A 15,891-nucleotide genomic window follows, 5' to 3' on the forward strand; every position below is an offset into this window, starting at 1 on the left:
GTGTGCGAAGTTTCAGTCATTTTCGTATACACAATTTTGAGATAACGGTAAAATAAAATTTGAGAATTCAACAGGTTTTACCTTTTGACCAAGAGCAGAAGAAATTTTATTAGACTTTTATGAGCATCCTGATACAATTACCTTTCATTTAGTATATCACACATAACGCTAGACTAACTACAAGCTACACAATGTTAAATCAAGAAACTTGCGAAAAACCTCAAAACACCAGTGGAAATCTGTTGATCATGAACAGCCACCAGTGCACAGTGGGTCCCGCCATAGGTCAAAAATAAAAAAAGTAAATGTCAATTTTTTAAAATCCAATGATTAAACAACGTTCTACAATCTCCCATCGAACTAAAAAATTTGACGGTTACCCTTTTTTTCATTTCTTAATAGCCATTCAAAGTCGGTATATAAAAATAGGTACAGTTTTTTAATCGCTGCAGTTATAAGGTGTGAACTTGCGATAGTGATAGCGGGTGTTAAAAATTGTGAACAGAATTAAATTGTTATGGATATTAAACGAGAAGGTTAATACTTTCTAAAAACATAAATTATATTGTTAAATAACATTAAGGCTAATTGTAATGGGGCTCGTTAGCGAAGCAATTTTAACCATTTTTATTTAGCTCAATTTTCATTAAATTAGAGATTTAGTGTGTTCGCCTTCGAGTGCCCTCTACAATTTAAGTTCTCAAATGAAGAATACCGTCCTACCTTTCGAAATAATAGCGCAGTTTTTTCCCCTTTTTTCCCCTTTTCGAGTAATACGAGTTTAAATGACGATACACGGAGAAAAAAAAATTACAACGTAAAACTAAAAAAATTGCTTTTTGGCACTATTATTTTTATAAAAGACTGAACTAGAGGGTAAGGGTAAAGTGCTCGACTGACAGGCAGGTCCATTTCCGGCATTAACCATTTTTTTTTATATTTTCAAAAAAAAAATTTTTTTACCTCTTTTTAATTTTCTTGAAAATAACCAAAATTTTAAAAAACTGACTTGATGCATTTTTTTGCAATAATAAATCATATAAAATGATAACACAGGTGTTTCATTAAAAAAAAAATGGTCATTATATTTTTGACCGCACTTTGTATGGGAGGTGACCCACTGTGCAGTGTGGGAAGTACCGTAATCTCAGTCTGGAAATTCGACATGGTTGACTTTAAAAAATTCTAACTTCTCTTGTAGGCATCTTTGAAATGAGATTGATACGTCATATGAAAGGTGAAATAATAAGCTTTCACATGGTATAAAATATTTTCCATAGCGTGAAAACATAATAATAAATGTTTTTTTGCTTTTTTTAATGAAATTTGATCGAGTTCAAAAAATTCTAGCTCTTTTTGTAGATGTCTCATAGACCTGATCGATTAATATATTTTGAGCTTAGACAATAAGCTTTCAGATGGCATAAAAATTTTGTATAGGTTGTTAGGGAAAAAAATGGAATTAATGACGTGAGAAGATAAAAATTCATGTTTTTTTTTGCTTTTTTTGATGAAAATGATTGTTTACAATAAATAATTTTTATACTTTTTGCGCATTGTAAAAATTTAAAAATGTTTTAAATCTTAAGAAGAAATACTTGGCTTTTAAATTGCATAATTTTTTTTTGTTAGCTTTTAAAATAAAAAAATTAATATAATGAGAAAATAAAAAAAAGTATTTTTTTTGACTCATTTTAAACAAAACCACACAACCTGTTTTCTGACGACGTTATCACGTAAAATCAACGTCCGTAAACCCGCTTTAACAGACAACCTCTTTTTTTTTTTTTTTTTGGAAAAAATCCGAACTGAATTTTAATATTGGTGTTTGGTAAAGCATCATTACATAAGTCAAAAACAACATTTTGCACTACTGTACCTGGTGTTACATATATAACCGCCATTTTGTTTTTAGTAGTTATTTTGATTTTACACGTAACTCCCTTTATTTTTGATTACAAATTATCAAGTTATATGATAAACTAGTAGCAAATTACTACAAAATATGTAAAATACATACTTCTTTTCGGTAATAACTACTGTTTAATAGTGACACATCTTTTTCTAAAAATAGAGTGAGGAGATATTCAAAAAGCAAATTTTGCACTGAAAAAATGAAATTCCCCTAAAATCCCCAAAAATCATTTAAAAATAATTAATAAAAAAAAAAAAAAAAAAATTGTCCATCCTACCTACGTTTAGTTGATATTCAAAAAAAAAAAAAAAACAAATTTCAAAATTCTTAACACCATAATGTATGAAATGTACTAAAAATTTCAAAGTCTCTAAAATCAACGAAAATAATTTTTTTTTTCCAAAAATTAAATTCAAACGGCAATCGTTTGTCCACCTCGAGAAATGTATACAAATAAATAGAAATTTGAATTTTGAAGAAAGTAGTTTTTGGAGATTTTATTGGACTTTGAATTTTTTTAGTGTAAAACTTGTTTTTCGAATATCTCCTAAACATAATGTAATTGAATGTAATTTTGTAGGAATTTTAAAATTTTCAGTACCTACACTGTGGTGAATGTGTAAATTTTGTTGGGAATTTTCAGTACACGTCAGGGCCCCGACTGGAGACAATGCAGAAAAGGTAACTTATTATAAAAGTAACGAAACAAAATGATATTCAACATAAATCACTTCGGAAACAGAAGAGATTATATTCTTCAGTGTGATGCATGATGAATTGGTTGCCAGCCACATATCAATACTTTTTTTTTTTTTTAATATTCTACGCAAATTAAAAAAAATCTAAAATGAACAAAAAAAAATAAATTAAATATTTCATATTTAATTTTCAGAAAGTGTCAAAATTTTAAAACAAAAATGTTTTAATGGCCAAGAGTGTTGAGAAAAAAATACAAAAAAATACAAAAAAAAAATACAAAAAAAAAAATTGCTTGCTGTGGCTGTTCTAGTGCTTAAGTAGTTTTTAGTAGTTTTAATTAGTGTGTAAGTTTTAAAAATGAGAAAAAAAATGATATGATTCCAAGTTTTTTTAAAATTATTTCTTGGTGAAAAATAACAACCATTGAAATATTAGTATTAAAATAGTTATAAGGCCGAAAGGCATTAGAATTAAGAAAAATTAAGTATAACTTAGAGTGCCCATATAGGGCCAGTAAGTTATTTGTAAGTAATTGATAAGTAGGCTAGTTTTTATGAATTTTTGTCTAGCTTTAAGATAGCTAATAAAAATTAATTTAAAATTGAAAAAAAAGTGTTGAGAAAAAAATAATTCAATATACATATGAACATAAAATGAAGTATAAAGACATTAAATGGAAAAATATCAGTAAACATTAAACATAAATACAAAAAATAAAGTTTATGAGCGTGGTACATTGGTTTAGTATTTTTTTCAAACTAGTTTTATTAATATTAAAATCAAACAGATTAGTATTCAAATTTACAAGCTTACACAATACACATGCGTGTTAAGGGCACATGCATACCATAATTAGTACGGTGTTGGGATAATTTTATTAAATCTAAGCTACGAAAGTTATAAGCACCTCTCCGGTAGTTAAAATTAATAGAATTAAGCAGATCAGGCCCATAGGTTGATGAATAAAAACAAGGTCGTTATTAACTCTCCTTTGAGACAAGGTTTGAATCTGAATATTACCTCAGGGGCCCCAAAAAAATAAATCGGTTTTTTGAAAGAAAAATTAAACATCATCTTAGGGTCCCAAAAAATGCTACTTGAATTAATCTTAGAAACCAACAAATGATACATCAAGGGTCCCAAAAAAAGTAGGCCGTTTACGTACTTTTTTATTTGTCCTAATTTTCTATATCAAAAGGGCCCCAAATATCAAAGGAGCCTCAAAATTTAGTCCTGCCCTGGGGCCCCGGCAACTCAACGTACGCCTCTGCAAACTGGTAGCTATATGAGAAACTGGTAGTAAATTCAATTCCCTACAAAATAAGTTGAGTAATTTTGTTCTCTAATTGCTATTGTCTAGACTCTGGAAGTTATAGTTTGTAATAAAACTTAATAATTTAGGATACAAAAAAAGCAAATTAGGTGCAAAAATCAAAATTACCGCTAAAAAAATGGCGACTTTATGACACTAGGTGCAATTGTGCAAGATGTGGTTTTCGGCTTGTGTACTGATACTTCATCAAATAGTTACCAAAATTGAAATTCGATTCGTGCTTCTCCCAGACAATACAAGAACGTCTAAATTCCTCGTATACTAGTTTGTGTTTTGGTCATTTGTGCAACCACCTCACCGGCTTGCCCAAACGACTAAAACACAAACTAGCAGGTTTTGGCCAGACCTATACAAAAATTATTGCATATCCTAAGCGCCTAAGCCAAAAACAGAAGTTGATAGTGTAAATTATATTTTGTTACAAATTGGAGCAATAAAGCTGCTTAAATTTGTTTTAGCATCAAAAATTGCTTTAAGAAACTTTCATTGCTCACTTCTAGTCTAAGAGTCCACACAGATTTTGGAAGTCGAGGTAGGAGGTATAACCGAAGGAGGGTCATATGCAGGGATAGGATGTTGTGGACCTAAAAACTTTAAAAAAGGCAAAATAAAACTCTAAAAAAGGCATAAAAAGGCATTTATTGAGAGAAAGCATGTAATATAAAAATTAATTGTAGTAATTTTGAACAATCATGAGTTTTTTTAAATTTTCAGGTAACAAGCGCATGCGATTGTCTCTTATTGGAGACTTTTCACGAGTTGATTTTTGCCGTGCGGCCAAGCTTTTCAACTCGTGTGAACGTAAGCTGCAAATCGTGCGACATATCGCGCGGCTAAAATCGACTCGTGAAAAGTCGTCATAAGTGCTTTAAAGGAGCTAAAGATTAAATTAATTAATTAATTAAAGCACTCGACATCACCCACTTCAACATTTGCCGGGAGCTCTTGATTTGTGTTCCCATTTATTACTCAATTTACTTGTTCAACTCTCTCGAGTCCCTTGTTGCCCAAAAAAACTGATTTGTACTTCTCAACAACATCTTTTGCGACAGCCCTTTTCGCGGCTTCCAAATCTCTCTTGATTTTCAAAATCTGGAGAACTTCTCCAATCGAATATTGTAAATTGAGTAAGTTAGCTTTTGAACCCTGATACGTGTCGGTTGCCGGCCGCGCAATAGAACATAGAAGGCATTAAATGGTAGCAATAGCAGACAAACAAGTTGCATAGGTAGATCCTTAATATAGATATATTGAGTAATAGCCCGGGAGCCAGCGTCATTATTCAATGTTAATGATGATAACGCTTAAATTATTTTTTTATCTGTAGTTTAGGCAAATGTTATCAACAAAATCGATGCCTGCCACCTCAACAGTGGGGCAATAAGTGGCAAAAAATTTTCAAAGTTGTAAAAAAAACGAGGTCACATGTCTAACATGATAAGACTTGAAACCGGTCTAGAACGTTAGTTGGCACTGCCTTGAGAAAAAAAAAACCATGCCTGCCACCTGGACAGTGGGGCGAAGTTATCCTGCCGCTGACCTAAAGTTGTAAAAAAAACCGTCAAATTGTTATATGTGATAAGGGCTGAAGTATGTTTAGATAGTTAGTTTGACATTTAAAATAGAGGAAAAACCATGCCTGCCGCTTGCGTCCCGGGGAGAAGTCGCCAGCAGGATCGAAAATAGTCGCACTGTCGCATACTGTATACAATCCAAAAATATTTTGTTTTTGGGTAGAAATCTGGGAGAGAAACAATGTTTTGATGAATTTTTTAGACCGTTTAATAAAGAACACTGAAAAAATAATATCAGCTCTAAAAGTCTAATATCACTCCAAAAAAGGGGGCAAAGAGGGGAAAAACACCCTTTTTAATCTATTAATTATTTAATTTTATCTAAACAGCTATGAAACTAAATGTATACAAGAAATATGCATATTTTTTGCATAATTTTATATCTTATAACAATAATATAAGAAAATGGGGCACAAAGAAGGGCAAATGGGATACAAACACATTTTTATATGGTTTCTTGATACCCATATATTTAGAACGAAATTCTTTTAGAATAATTAGTTTTATTTCTGGCACTAATATAAATCAAACCATAAAAATTTGAGAGTGGTGCGGTGGGGGTGGTTATGGGTCTAAAACACCCTTAATTTTTTTTTTGTTTCATAACGAAACGTAATGTGTATTTTTTTGCAAAAGTCGTAACTGGCACAAATTGATAAGATTATTGCAATCTTAATTTCACATTTTTTATTTGTGAGATCCTTACCAGAATTGCCACTGGTAATATATTTATTTTTAAATGAAACATTTTTTGCAATCAAAAATGTAAATTTTTTCAATATAAATGTCTATTTTTTTTTTCAAAAACATTTTGTTTGTCAATGATGAAGTTGTTTTTATTTAATTCATGGATAAAAATGTTACTTTTTTTTTAAATTATCAATTTATTTTCAAATGAATACTTTCCTTTTCCTATATTTATACCTGAGTTCATACTTGTGCAAAAAAAATATAATTGGAAAAACCATTTATTGGCTGATTTTCATAGTAAATTTTTTTATACCTGATTTCCTAATTGGTGCCAAGAAAAAGTAATGAAGAAAAATTATTTTGCATATTTTACCTAAAAAGGGTTAAATGCTCTTTTTCCAAGAAAAAGTAATTAGGAAAAATAATTTAATAAATCTACCCTATTGAACATTTTGGAAACAAAGGATAACAAAGAACCACCATCGCATGTAGATGTCCAAATTTTCGATGGATTTTTCATTCTTCATCTGATGAGAGAGATCCCAGCTTCTTTTGGAAATATTTCAAAAAAGATACTGCAGATGTTTACGAGATGTACAGCCGGAACGGTGATAGTAACCTTTGACGAGTATTTCTCACCCTCAATCAAGGACAATGATCACACGTTGCGAGGTACAAAATGAAGTCAAATGTATATCAAATAAAGGGTCCCGATCAAGTCCGGCCTGCAGACTTTCTATCCGAGCTGAGAAATATTAATTTTAAGGAGAGCTTGGTGTCTTTTTTGATCGAAGACTGGAAAAATCAAGAGATGGTGACATTCTTCAAAAATAAAACAGTTTATGTTAACTATAAAAATTGTTACAAATTTTTGGAAGTTAATGGAGCTGTTGTTAGAACAGAAGACGAAAATAAAGCATGTCCTGCACACGAAGAAGCCGACACTAAAGTCATTTTCCACGCCTGTCAAGTGGAGCCAGATTCGAATGTTCTTATTCGCTGTTCCGATACGGACATTCTCGTCATTGCACTTGGAAACATGCAGCACTTGAAATAAAATGTAAGACTTTGGCTGAAAGTTGGCGTTGGTAATGCAGAAAGGTTCATCAACGTGTCGAAGCTCTACGAATCATTGGGACCAGATTTATGTCAAGCTCTTCCAGGATTCCATGCTTTCACAGGATGTGACTTCAACCCTGCATTTTTCAAAAAAGGCAAGAAGCGGCCACTTACAATTCTTCAAAACTCAACTGATTTCATCGAAGCCTTCTCAAAACTGAAAAACTATCCAGACATCGAAGCACAGATATTTGACATACTAGAAAGATTTGTTTGCTACATATACGGACTTAAACAGTTTAATGACGTCAACGAAGCCCGGCTTTCAAATTTCGTCAAATCCTTTAAATGCAACGACATTGAAGAGACGTTCAAAATTAAAACAAAAAACTTTGATGGCTCAATTTTGCCACCCTGCAAGTCGGAGCTGCGCCAGCAAGTTTTGAGATGTGCTTACATCTGAAGTATATGGAGTAATGCATACCGCCAAAATCCCACCGTCCTCTCTCCTTCTAACTGTGGGTGGCAAGAAATAAGGGGCAAACTGGAGTTTAGGTGGTTTGAAGGTGACCAATTACCAACTTCGGTCAGCGAAGTTTTGATTAAGGATCATTCAAACATTAATGATTCAGGTAAATACATCAACTTTCCATCTTCCTTTGACAATTCATACAGTTTTTAATCTATGTTCCTTTAAACAGACGCAAATATCCAAATTGACAACGAAGGAGATGATGAAGAATCTACCCACAACCAAGTCAGCACTAGCGAAGATTCTGATGAAGAAGATATTTCATGTTTAATGGAGTCATTCAGAAGTGGCGAAGATGTGCTGTCCAGCATTTTTGACTAAAATATAATCTTATAACGTTTTGAAAAAAATTAAAACCAAAACTAAAAGCACACACAAAAATGTTTTTTTTAAACTTATTTGTTTTGTAAAGATCTTATGCCAGGTAACAGCAAAACGTGATTCCCCCCCCCCCTCCTTACCCTTTTTCTGGTATAATTGTTATGAGGTATATATTAATGCAAAGTATAGGTATATTTTAATATACCTACTTTTACTTTTTTAGACGTTTTGATAAAATAGATTAAAATGGGTATTTTTCCCCCTTTTACCCCTTTGCTTTGGAGTTATAAAAGACTTTTAGAGCTGATATTATTTTTTCGGTGTTCTTTATTAAACGGTCTACAAAATTCATCAAAACATTGTTTCTCTCCCAGATTTCTACCCAAAAACAAAATATTTTTGGATTGTATACAGTATGCGACAGTGCGACTATTTTCGATCCTGCCGGCGACTTCTCCCCGGGACGCAAGCGGCAGGCATGATTTTTCCTCTATTTTAAATGTCAAACTAACTATCTAAACATACTTCAGCCCTTATCACATATAACAATTTGCCGTTTTTTTTTACAACTTTAGGTCAGCGGCAGGATAACTTCGCCCCACTGTCCAGGTGGCAGGCATGGTTTTTCTTTCTCAAGGCAGTGCCAACTAACGTTCTAGACCGGTTTCAAGTCTTATCATGTTAGACATGTGACCTCGGTTTTTTTACAACTTTGAAAATTAACTGTAAATTAATGCACCACGGGTGCGCCTGCAGGCATCGATTTTATGTTTTTCTAATGTAAAAACTGCCCGAAAAAAATAAATTCATCCATTATCAAATCTTTCAAAAATGAGTGACGCTGGCTCCCGGGCTATAAGTTATCTTTTTGCTTTTATTTGAGTGTTTTGTGTGTAGGCATTACTTTATAGACACTAAAAAAAACATAGAAAAAGGCAAAAAAAGGCAATAACAAGAGAAAAGGCAAAAAAAGGGAAAAACGTAAGAAAAGGCAAAATAAAATACATATATTTGGCACGAGGGGGGCGTGAAACGTGTTTGTTTTTAATCTATAGTGTCGTACGATTGAGCAAGAAAAAAAGGCAAATTCCACAACATCCTATCCCTGGTCATATGTATGTGTAGGTAATAGTAGCGTCCTGATAAAGAATTCGAAAGTCTGGGAGGTTTATTTCAAGGCATTCTATGTTTTATGGGGAGTTGAAAAATGCATTCAACCTACCAGACGTCATTGAAATTCTGAAATGCATTTCCAGAAAAAAGTTTCTTTCCCCTTAAATAAACCATCTGGTGGTACCTCTTAAAAAACTATTACTACCTCTTGATAGAAAATAAATTTGTCTCACACGTTTTAAACACGGATAAAAACAATAAAGAACCAGAACTCGTGCCAGGTAATGGTTTCAAGAAATTAAGATTGAGGTCATGCTCAGTCTCTCAGACCTCAATCCCTTCCAGAATCTTTTAAGGAATATTAAAGAAGATGTTTCTAAAGCCAAACCTTAAAATAAAAGGAGTAATGGACCGTTGTTGAGCAGGTTTGGCGATCTATAGTACCTCAAAGATCTCAGGGACTTTACGACTTCATGAAAGATCGTTGCGAAGCGGTTTTTAAAAATAATAGTCATGGGAGCAAATTCTACCTTTTTTCAAATAAAATACCGTTTATAAGATTTTAAATTATGATTTTCGCGGGTATCAATCATTTTAATTTTAATTAAATATTTTACGAAACTCACCGCGTATTTATAAGAAATATTAAATTATTTCTTCCTCCCGACGTTTCGAAGAACTTTCAAACTTCGTGGTCACGGGATTACAATGGGTTTGATGGATATTGTTAAATGTTGTTGTTTGTTCTCGATCGCGCACGCAAGTTGTACCTGTGCGTAGTTGTTGGTGCATTATCTATTGCAGTGGGTGATGACGGGTTTGGTTCTTCTTGAATAGAACTTGTGTGGTCTTGTGTACACACAACGCTCACGACGTCAGCTACTTCTATGTTCATTTTTGTTGGTTTAAGCTTGCTTATCAGTGGGTCCCATGTTGTTGATAGTTTGAAGCTAGAATCGCGGTTGAAATTCTTGTGCTTTTTTATTTCTATAGCTTCTCTTACTATCCTGGGTACATAAAACCTTTCTGCGGCAATCGATTTGGCTTTATCAAACCTAATAAAATGTTCATCGTTATAAGCAATGTGTTCACATATTGCAGATTTTGTGACTGCATTGTTTTGAATAGCTTTTACGTGTTCATTTAATCTTGTTTTGATCGGTTTTATGTACCCAGGATAGTAAGAGAAGCTATAGAAATAAAAAAGCACAAGAATTTCAACCGCGATTCTAGCTTCAAACTATCAACAACATGGGACCCACTGATAAGCAAGCTTAAACCAACAAAAATTAACATAGAAGTAGCTGACGTCGTGAGCGTTGTGTGTACACAAGACCACACAAGTTCTATTCAAGAAGAACCAAACCCGTCATCACCCACTGCAATAGATAATGCACCAACAACTACGCACAGGTACAACTTGCGTGCGCGATCGAGAACAAACAACAACATTTAACAATATCCATCAAACCCATTGTAATCCCGTGACCACGAAGTTTGAAAGTTCTTCGAAACGTCGGGAGGAAGAAATAATTTAATATTTCTTATAAATACGCGGTGAGTTTCGTAAAATATTTAATTAAAATTAAAAATACCGTTTAATTGAAGTTTTTGACAAAACTCTTTTTTCGTTTAATTTTTTTGCTCGCAGTTGTATAATGTGATTCTTAGAACCTCGATATCTCACAAATGGTAACTCTAAGGGAAAAATCATATGGGTCATTTAGGTAGAAAATTGTATGATTTTTGTATTTTTGTATTTTTTTTGATACAACTTACCGCTTTCGAAAAAAATCTTTAAAACCTCAAATTTTGACCTTTGACCCCGAATAACTTTTGTTGCACGCATAGGTTCGATGGGGTTTTTAAAACTTTGTTTGTAATGGTGAACCCTAGCTCTCCATCAAAATTTGGCTTTCCAGGTGTTTTGTTATTTGACCACTATTTTTAAGTCTAAATTGACCCGACTATAAACATAATTAATTGCAAGAAAAAATATAAATCATTTTCTTTGACATAGTTTGCAGGAATTTTAACAAAATTTACGAATGTTTTATAACTGTTTACATATTTTACATAATCAAAAAATACATTACATTCTCTACCCTACCAGTTCCAAATAATGTGTGCAAATAAATTCCTCTTCGTCTATATATGTATCTGTATATGCATATACAAGTAATCAAATGGGTTTTGACCAGAAAACTTGTCAACTGTCAATTTCTAATTTCATTTCGATATATCATCTGCATCACAAACGGAATATTTTATATAAGGTTTGCCAAATATGAGAGATAGATCGTAGTGGTTAATCAATGCGGTGGTGCCTGGCAAATATGGGTCATTTTATTTTTTTTTAATAGTTCAATTTCCTTTTTTTAAACGAAACTCGGATATCATCATCGAATTTTGGGAAATTTGTTCGGTGACGAGAAACGCGAAGGAAAAGCGATTCTAGTGGTTGCGATTGATAACCTATTGAGTCAGTGCCCAGCCTAAAAGGGATAGTTTATAATGCCTTCATACATAACGACCAGCGAAATAGAAAATAAATTGACAAAAAAGGTACCTACATACATACGTGAGATGACGTAAGGGGGTAATTGTATGTGTCAATTTCTAGTACAGTACACGAGTTTGCTGAAACACAGGGTGGTCAGAATTTCAAAGTAAAATACACTTTAAAACAGAACATACAAATTTGAAAAAATTAGTTAAAATTAAAAAAAAATGTGTTCAAAATTTTTCCTTTGAAATAAAATAGCTTTGTTTAAAAACAGGATAAAAGAAAATATCTTTGGCTTTATAAAACTGTATAACACGTTACTGTAGGTATAACTGCTGAGTTTAAATATTTTTTTTCCAAATAAAGTGAAGTTCTTAGAAAATTTCCCCTCCTGGCTAAGCGGGGGGAATAGACCCCCTCCTCCCATATGATTTTATTCTTCTCTTGGCCCAACCTATACGCTCTAGCGTTTTGGCACATTTCTCCTGAACAAACAAAAACGTGCGCCACAACTTCACCAAACAACTCATACATTTTATGGTAGGTATGTACTTGGGAAAACCTCCACCAGGTAAAATCTAAAAAAAACTTTTAAAAAAGTAATCGTAAAATGCTAAGAATAAAAAATGCATTTTTGTTGTTTATGAAATGATAATTTTAATTTAAAATGCAGTTACCTACAACAAATATTTAAATTGAACGTTTTGTTTATTACTATTTTTTTGAGAAGAATAAATTAATAAAACACAAACTACACAATTTTCAAAGAAACTTGGCCTCAAAGTCAAAAATTAGCATGGGTAAGAGAAAATGAATAGCTTAAAAAATTAATATCTGACCAACCGAAATAGAAATTAACATTCTTTAAACGCATTTTTAATAACATTTCTTCTAGAAATAAAGACCTTTCCCAAGTTTCTACCATTAGTATTAACAGAGAAATGATCATATAAGTAAAGGTATCCAAAGTAAGCGTTTTCTTAAATCTTCGCTGAGACCTGGCGATGATAAAGTCCCGACCAAATGGTCTGGCTTATTTTTCCCGTATCCTCCATACAACATATGTATATAAATTACACATTGCCTCAAATACATTTTTGGAAAATGTTAGGCAGGAGTAGAAGAGCTATTTGACAAGTTTTCAGCTTACCACAAATACCTACCCAAAAATTGGTGCCAGCTCTCCTACTATTCGGACAATATGTTATTAACTTCTTTTCTTATTATTTCTAACAGGAGTATCACATATACATATCTTGCCGAAACGTTTGATAAGAAAAAGGGTAATTTCCTTACAAAATTGAATATGGGATAATCAAGTGGAATAGCAGGAATGTGGTGAGTCTTTCGAATAGAGAAGAAGAAATAAAACATAATAAAAATATATGCTACGTAAATATTCCGTTATTTAAAAACTGATCTAATCTGAAATTCGTTTTGTTTTGCGAGGGTCACTGTCTCGTATGTGGAACGTTTTTTGTTAAAATTATTGAAAATATGAAAGATTTTTTCAAAACTATTTACCATAACCATAAGGCCCAGTCTAGATCATATAAATAAAATCTAATTATGAAGTTGTAAATATACAGCCATATTTATAAAAGAATCTTAAAGGTTGTTTAACTTTAAACCACCTCTAAATAGGTCTTAAGTACAAAATGTGTATTTATAAAGAATTTACACATTTAAGCAACGTTGCTTAACGATAGCTTAACTTAAACGCCATTCACCACGTTTAGAGCTTGCTTAGAGCCATTTTAAGAATGATTTGACCACATATGAATTATTATTAAGATCGTGAGCTCAGTATCATGCTATTAATTTATCTAAGGGTTTTGATGTGAAGACTACATTTTGTTTTGAAATTAAACTATTCCCTAAAAGGAGCTTGTATTTTAAATTGAAACTAAAGAATTGAAAAATATTAATAAAAAAGAATTAAAATGGATAGTAAAAATCAACTTCCTCTTTTGGCTTTGATCTGCGTATTTTATTGAGGAACCCGACGACGTAAGCAAAATCATCGTCAACGAATGCAGTCAAATTTATGAATAGGTATTTGTTTACAAATACATACTTACAAAATGTCAAAAACCACGTGATGTTTCTAAAATGTAGTAGTATTTTGTACTAGATTAGTTAATTTCCCCTCATTTTTTGACACTACTATCGTTTAGTTAATCATCTGTGGGAAATCAATTATAAATCCAAATTTAAGCAACGTTGCTTAAATGCGAATTAAATATTTAAGCAAGCTTAACTAAACAACCATTGAGAACCAATTTAAGCAAATCTAATAAATACGGCTAATAGATTTTGATTTTGAACTTTTGCATATTTAAAAATAAAAATATTAAAAAGAAAAATGGCGAAGTAAGTATAATGTTTCAGCATTTCATCAATATGATTTCAGGACCACCCCATCCTGAATATATTATGTAGATACTGCATAAACGCTCGTATAGTGTGTTCTGTACAGATAGGAATAAATAAATATACCTACAAATACATTATGAAAAAATGTATACTCGTCTATTTTGTTAGAGCTGTTTAGGTAGAAATACTATATGGAAAAACCTGATGGGGGATGTTTTGATGAAGTTTAAAAGGGAAATTGCATTTTGCAGGAATTTTTGCGTTGAATTACTGAAGTGTTATGTGGTTGGTGTAGGACGTAGGACAGTTATGGTAAGTTTTTGTTCTTTTCTTGAAATTTTGAGTTGTGAAAGTTTAGGAGTTGGATGGTATGTGTTGAACGGCGACACTGCCAAATTAGAATTTTTGTGCTAGTTGAATTCCACAACTCCAAAAAAAGAAATGCTGCACAGTTTTTTTCGTTGTAAAATATTTCACGTTTTATTAGTTTTTAAGTTTTTAGTTTTAGTTTATAAGTAATAATTCCAATAGTTTTAATTAGTTTTATAATTTCAATAGTTTTAAAGAAAGAAAAATTGAGACCTGATGCTGAATGTTCGAATGATAGAAAAAGAATAATGAATTAAGAATGACAGCTTTGAGTGAAGTTGGTGTTGGTGGTGGTTGAATGATTGAATGAAGTAATTTGAATGAATGGAACTTGAAACTGGTTGAATTGAATTGAATAATGCAAGGTGCAAACACAATGTCCTTAAAACGATTACACTTTGCAGTTTCGTTTTCGCTACTTTTTTTACGTAGTTGAGCGTAAATAGTTAAAACGTAGTTAGAACTAGGCTTGTGTAGTTCGCGAACGAACTAGTTCAATGAACTAGTTCATCTTGGTGAACTAGTGAACTTAGTTCACTTACTTAGTTCAATTTAGTTCGCGAAAAGCGAAAAAGATTTTTTTCAACAAACTTAACAGCAACCTAGAGCAGTAGTAATATTACGTTACAAAACAGCTTGCGCTCACCTTACGTTATCATTTTTTTATATATATTTTGGGAGAAAGGAAGTCCCATCTGTGTAGGGAATTTTCAAATTTGGTCCTTGTCTCCTTTTGTCTTATACGCCGACAACGCCCTTTTAACTCGACAAACGTTTAAAGAATAGGGGTTCAGAAACCAAAGTACATATGAAATTGCATCCAATTCTTTGTGGAGCGAAATCAGTTCTTCTGCTCTTACTTAAGATTTAGATGTAAAACAAAAGGCACAAGGTCGCTTGTGCCAGTATTAGCGTTTCTTCTTATACTTATTTCTGAGCAAGAACAAAAAACAAGTAGCATCTTGGTCCTTGCATTACTATGATTTTGTCTAGCAAAACGAACTTCTTCTAGACTTTCGTCAGGAACCAGAAAGCTCGACAAGTATTTGAACGAAATTAAGAATTTTTTTTTTTTAAATTAAATATGTATCTGTTATTTTTAGGTTGTATTTGTTTTATTATGTAGAATGCGTCAATTTTACATAAATTTGGATACAGTTTGTACAAACTGATTTTGTTTTTTTGATTCTAACAAGTGATTAAAATAAATTGAACTATGTAAATGAACTAGTTCAGTAGCGTGATTTGAACTAAAGTGATCGATCACTCAAATGAACTAAAGTGCCCAACTCTAGTTAGAACGTAGTTCAACATTACCGCCCGCCTTGCAATATTATTTGCAATTGTAAAGAGAAGAAAGTTCACAATTCGATCATAACAACCACCAAATTCGTACATTCAATA

Source organism: Episyrphus balteatus, chromosome 3 (assembly GCF_945859705.1).
Source record: "Episyrphus balteatus chromosome 3, idEpiBalt1.1, whole genome shotgun sequence".
NCBI classification, from domain to species: Eukaryota; Metazoa; Arthropoda; class Insecta; order Diptera; family Syrphidae; genus Episyrphus; species Episyrphus balteatus.